At 49.2% G+C, this 5,892-nt stretch overlaps 1 long non-coding RNA gene across 2 annotated transcripts in view; it reads left to right on the forward strand.

Annotated features, from left to right (window-relative positions):
* The first annotated feature begins 233 nt into the window (after positions 1–233).
* The window catches only part of LOC135806965 (uncharacterized), an 11,081-nt gene continuing 5,422 nt past the window's right edge, over positions 234–5,892 (forward strand). The window contains exons 1-2 of one of the 2 annotated variants that reach the window (XR_010551384.1): positions 234–637; positions 1,822–1,863. This is a non-coding gene — a long non-coding RNA (uncharacterized LOC135806965). Of the gene's footprint in view, positions 638–1,821; positions 1,864–4,487; positions 4,906–5,892 lie in introns of those variants that run through there. The other variant, XR_010551385.1, reaches the window with a different exon arrangement.

Raw genomic sequence — 5,892 nt, forward strand, 5'->3', positions numbered from 1 at the left:
TCACTACTGTCTGACACCAGTCACCAGGTCGCGGCAGTGAGCTCGCAGCTGCACTGAGCGGGACATGCGGAAACGTAGATCTGCGCACTGCCGCCTAACCCATACTGTAAATAATCATGCCCACTACAGCTCTAGCTCTGCGGACAGTCACACAGACCTGCACAGCGAGCACAGCTACGCCGAGCTAGCACTAGTAGCAGCAAAGCTGAGAAGTAAAAACTAAAGAAGTAAAGAAGTAAAGACTCAAGTATGAGTAGTATAGCGGTAGGAGTAGAGGCTTGTCGTCGTGCTGCTTCCTGCCTTCGACCAGACTATGTCATCCTGAGTATCTACACTGCAAGCGTTTCCTCGGCGAAGCAAGCTAGAATTTATTTGTGGTGAAGCAAGCTAGAATTTATTTGTGGTGAAGCAAGCTAGAATTTATAATCTTACTACTAGTATTTGCCTCTTCGTGACCAGAACATAGTGGTCAGAACAGGCCGGTTATTGGCAAGCGTGGTGCGTACTCCGTAAATAACTTAGTCATGAAGGGATGCAGCAGGTCCTGACTATTTCTACCTTCAAATGATACACCTGTGGAAGAGGATAGGTTTCTAGCGGGTTCACGGATTTATTCAGACATGGACTTGGAAGAAAGGTGAGGTTGAAACATAGCTGTACAAATACACAACTAGTTACCTGGACATGAACGCTGCTAAATTTATCACTGGATAAATATCAAGGTGAAGCTAGCTGTTGGTATCAGCACCGCCGCTACTGTTGCTGCTGTCACCACCAGCAGCACTGCTGCTGCTGCTGACGCCCCACACCATCGCTACTGCTGCTGCTGTCACCACCAAATCACTGCTGCTGCTGTCACCACCAAATCACCGCTGCTGCTGTGGCTGTCGCCACCAGCAACGCCTCTACTGCTGCTGTTGTCACCACCAGCACCACTGCCACACTGCCGCTACCGCTGCTGCTGTTGCTGCTGTCACCACCAAATCACGGCTGCTGCGGCTGTCGCCACCAGCAACGCGTCTATTGCTGCTGTTGTCACCACCACCGCCACCGCTATTGCTGCTGTAGCCATCAGAACTGCTGCTGCTGTTGCTGTTGCTGCTGCTGTCGCCTCCAGCACTACCGCTGCTGCTGCTGTTGTCGCCTAGCACTACCGCTGCTGCTGCTGCTTTCGTCGCCCACACCTCCCCTTCGGCTACTGTCCCCACCAGCACCTCTGCTACTGCTGTCCCAATCAGCACTGCCTCTGCTGCTGCTGCAGCCACCAACACAGCTGCTGCTTGAGAAGGGGTTTATTCACAACACCAATTGGGCCAATCGCGTGAAACCATGAAGTAAGAGACTGAGTCAAAGCCAAAAGACAACCCAAATTCGGAAATATATAGAACACTCATTTGAAATGTAAGATTGAACACAAAAGCTTCACAAGAAATCGTTATCTAATAAGATTGCCTACCGGCATGCAAAGGCGAAGTCACGCCTCTGCCCGTGTCAGCACAGCCGGCGGCAATATGCTGCAAAGGGGCTCCCGAACTTGCGGCGAATGCAAGAGGCCCTGTACCCCTAAAGCACGTGACTGCCCATCGCAGCAGGCAAAAAGAAACCCGGGTGCGTAACTCACCCATGACGGGCCTTCACGGCAGAATATACCAAGTCATTGTTTTTGTCTACAACCAAAGCAGCTAGCGACTTCAGAAATATAGTGGCTTCCTTGCCCGCCACACCCGAGGTCGAAACCACCAGTGGGGTGAATTATGCTCTCTCCACCTGGTTGACTCTGGCACCATACGCCGCCTTCTTCATTATCTCGCGTGTTCTCAGGTGGCTAAGGATTTCCAGACGAGACAGCAAGGACGGCCCAAGGTCAGTGACCCTTGCATCAAACCGCTATTGCTGTCGCCATCAGCACCACTGCTACATGTCAGCATGAATTTTCCTGGCTCACACCACTTCAAAATGCATGATTTAGGTTTGATTTAGTGTCAGTGTACCGTCCCAGCACGTTAAGCACTGGGAATGATCTCTATCTACGTGTACCCTCTAACAATAACATTAATGAGAGGACGAAAAAGTGTTTTTACTCCGAGTTTCACGGTAAGCGATCATCAGAAACAGTCATTGTAGTTACACTGAAATGACACCAAATGCGCGGAAACGCTTGCAATTGGCTTCAATTTTGAATTTTTTTCGGCGAGAGGGCCCCCGGACCCCCTCCATGGCCGCCCCACCTCCAAAGTCGGTGCATGGGCCTATCAGGTAAAGCATTCCAGCAATCAGCAGTGTGAAAAGAAATAGTTGACAAACCCTTACTATGTTTGCATCTATAAGCAATGCTCAAATCTGCTCTGCTCAAATTCTGCTCAAAGTTTGCTCAAATTCTGCTCAAAGTCTGCTCAAATCTCCACCATCAACTTTTCAGCTCTAAGAATCGCGTACGAGCAGAAGCAATAATGGAAATTGGTCTCAGGTGTTTATTATCAGTTACCTGCATGAGCGCCTCAGGATATAACTTTGAGTTATGGCTTCTTCCAACAGGACCCCTTTCTCTCTTTCTTTTGCTACATCCAGAGAATACATGGGCCACAACCAGCTAAAACATGTCTTAGGGTGAAAATTTTCAAATTTTGTTTTCCTCCAGAAAACAGTTCTTGGGGCCTTACTTGACCTCTTGAAGGTGATACAGGGCAGAAAAGTAGTCTACAAGTGCCCCAAACGCCGCTTTCAAAATATGTACTTTGAAATAGAAAATGACAGTTTTCGCACAGTCTGACACAAAGAGACAAACTATTACTTAGTGGTTTTTGTGGCGGAGCACAATACAACGGAACTAAAGATGTTGACACCGACTTGAGCATGTCAACGACATCAGTTCAAAGGCATGGCCCAAGTTTTTCCTGGAAAGCAACACGATGCGCTGGGCGGCGTTGCACTTGCACACTCTTTCGATTCTGGCAGTGACACTTTCGATCGTCGCCTGCGTTTCCGAGACTGCGTCAGACGCCTCATGAGAGCTGAACGCAAGTAACGTCGTAAGGCAGCCGGTTCGCCGCCTAAATGATTATGTACTAGCCCACAACTTGTGCCTCTTCGCTACTGGAGACGACGGGGACGATTCAGCTTCGCTGTCGACATCAACATCAATGAGATCCCAACAAATTGTCAGCGTCGCTCTGCAGACCCGCCGCCACGAACTTGCAGACACCTGAACAAACCTGGGCCATGCACAGCGATCGTCTGGCCCTGCGAGCTGCTCTAGTATCACTAGATGCGGACATTGTCAGTCTTTGCTCGCCAGCTACTTGAAGTAGAACGCCAAACAAGTGTTTGAACAAAATTTGAGAAGATGATCGCCACATCATGAATCATTTTGAACGAAGTGCAGAGTGAACGCGCTCCAAAAAAACATTTTTTTCATTTCGTCATTTCCCAACTTTTTTACGAAACCCCAAAGACATGTTTTAGCTGATCGCGGCCCACATAACAATAGAGCATCGAGAGCGGTTGTTTACCTAAAAGTAATAGCACGAGTCTGTTGAGTGTGTACCTAAACAACATATCCGAAAGATGCGATAAGGCGATCTTGCTGGCCCTCATAGTCGACTGAAGTAGGTCTTTGTGGTGTCCGCGTAACGTGCCTCGGGGGGATCACATGAGTGGGACTTGTTGAGGCATCAGAATGGTCCTGCAGACTTGGTGGGTGGGTCTGCTGAGCTTGAGCCCGGGCTGGCTTGGCTTCAGCCCACACTCGTGCAGCCTGTGGCCGTTCCCCTGTAGCATGCGACGGCCCTCCTGTAGCTTGAGACTGTGCTGTGCAGTGCAGTGCAGTACAGTATGTACTGCACTGCACTGCACAACACAACACAGTACTGCACAGCAAAGCAATGTACAGTGTGTGTGTGTGTGTGAAAAAAAAATGAAAAAGACCAAAAAGTAGGGATTCACTGGCCAAAAAAAGCCACTTCATAGCTGTGTGGTGTAGACCAGGCTGAGTAGTGGCGGTCAATTCTTCAGCCTTGCAAGCTGTTGAATGGTGGAATCCCAGCACAAGCTGTTATGGCTTCTGCTGTAGCATCGCTATCACCGCCTCCGGCGATTGGCGTCCAATGGTCCAATGGTGTGTGTGTGTGTGTGTGTGTGTGTGTGTGTGTGTGCGTGCGTGTGTGTGCGTGTGTCTGTGTGTGTATGTGTGTGTGTGTGTGTGTGCATTTGTATGTGTGTGTGTGCACGTGTGTGGGTGTAGCATTATGGTGAAAATGACGGTTAATGGGTGTACGCAGCTTCGTGCTACTGCTCAAACTATGCTGCTATGTTTGATAGTGCTGCTGCTGTATGCTCATGCTTTGCTACTGTCTACGGTCGCGTGCACGGCACGTCACAGTGACCATGTCGGCCAAACAACATTGTGCATGCACGCGTGGTACTCTAGGTCACGTGACACTCTACGTGTCAATGAACGTTTGGACGATACGCGATGTGGCATTCACCATGGCATTTATATGTGGCGCTCGACGTGGGCGACATGCGACGTTCGCTCGAAGTTCACGCTGACTTCCTTGAGTTCGCCTCGCTATAAAATTCGATCCGCTCTGTGTGTGGATCATTCTTGTCTGCTCGTTGTGTTTCACCCTCCCACCTCCCATTTCTCATCACTCATTTACTTTGATAAAGTGAATAAAAGGGGTGTTGGCCACGCTCATTTCCAGCTACTCAGGGCCCTCAGTTGCCGTCCCTCGGACATATCTAGACTCTCTTGGCTCTGCCAAGATCCTGCTCTGGCAGTCGACTAGTCTCTCGTAGCTACTTGGCTCTACCAAGATTCTGCTCCGGCAGTGTCTACCCAACCGACTCTGAATCTCTCTCGCCGTAGCCTCTCACACTGCTGGCCAGCACTCCCCCGTACCGCAAGTTAGTTGCTGTGTGTTGTAGTTAATATCTGCATGCGTGTATGTGTATGCGTGCGTTTTTGTGTGCGTTTGTGTGTGCGTCCGTGTGTGTGTATGTGTGTGTGCATGTGTGTGTGTGTGTGTGTGTGTGTGTGTGTGTGTGTGTGTGTGTATGCGTCCACTCTGATTTAGCCATCCACACTAGTAGCAAGTATTACCTTCACTGGGGGCAGGGGTAACCGCAGTTGGATCCCAGGACGGATAGCCTGATGCCGTCAATCCTTTTTCTGCACCTAGTCCTCACCCACTTACTGAGGTGTGGTGAGCCCATAAGTGGGATCATTTTCAAGTCCACCCCGAGTTTTGGGGATTTCAGGGGGTGTCGGCCGTTGGGCGGTTCAATAGCCAATTGAGTCATCTTTCCAAGATTCCTTTTGAGTCTCTCTCCCCTCTCCCGGGAAGACCCACGTGACCAGTTTTGGCAGTGAGCAACAAGTACAAGTGTATGTGTGTGTGTATATGTATGTGTGTGTTTGTATGTGTATGTGTGTGTTTGTGTCCCATATGGTGCAGTGGTATGTGCAGTCGATTTCCAATCGAGAGGTTGCGAGTTCAATTCCCGACGATTATGGTCGCACACGTCTTTCTTCTCTTTCTCGTTTTCCTAGCTCTTCTTTCAATATCTTGGGTGGTTACCAACAGCCAGTGTGTTCCGGAGTATGTGTGTGGTGTGTGTGTGTGTGTGTTGAAAAAAGAATTAAAAAATGGATAAATGGAAAAATGAAAAATCGGGATTCACTGGCCAGAAAAAGTCATTTCATCAGCTGTGTGGTGGATACCAGGCTAAAATTAGTGGCGGTCATTTCATCAGCCTTGCAAGCTGTTGAATGGTGTAATCCCAGCACAAGTTACTATATCTAACATAGCTGTTCGCAATCATCGCTTCCGCGATGGGTATGTCTCAGTCTGAGTGTGTGTTTTTGTGTTTTACATTTGTTTGCTGCTGTTC

This window comes from Sycon ciliatum, chromosome 1, assembly GCF_964019385.1.
Source record: "Sycon ciliatum chromosome 1, ocSycCili1.1, whole genome shotgun sequence".
Classification (NCBI taxonomy): domain Eukaryota; kingdom Metazoa; phylum Porifera; class Calcarea; order Leucosolenida; family Sycettidae; genus Sycon; species Sycon ciliatum.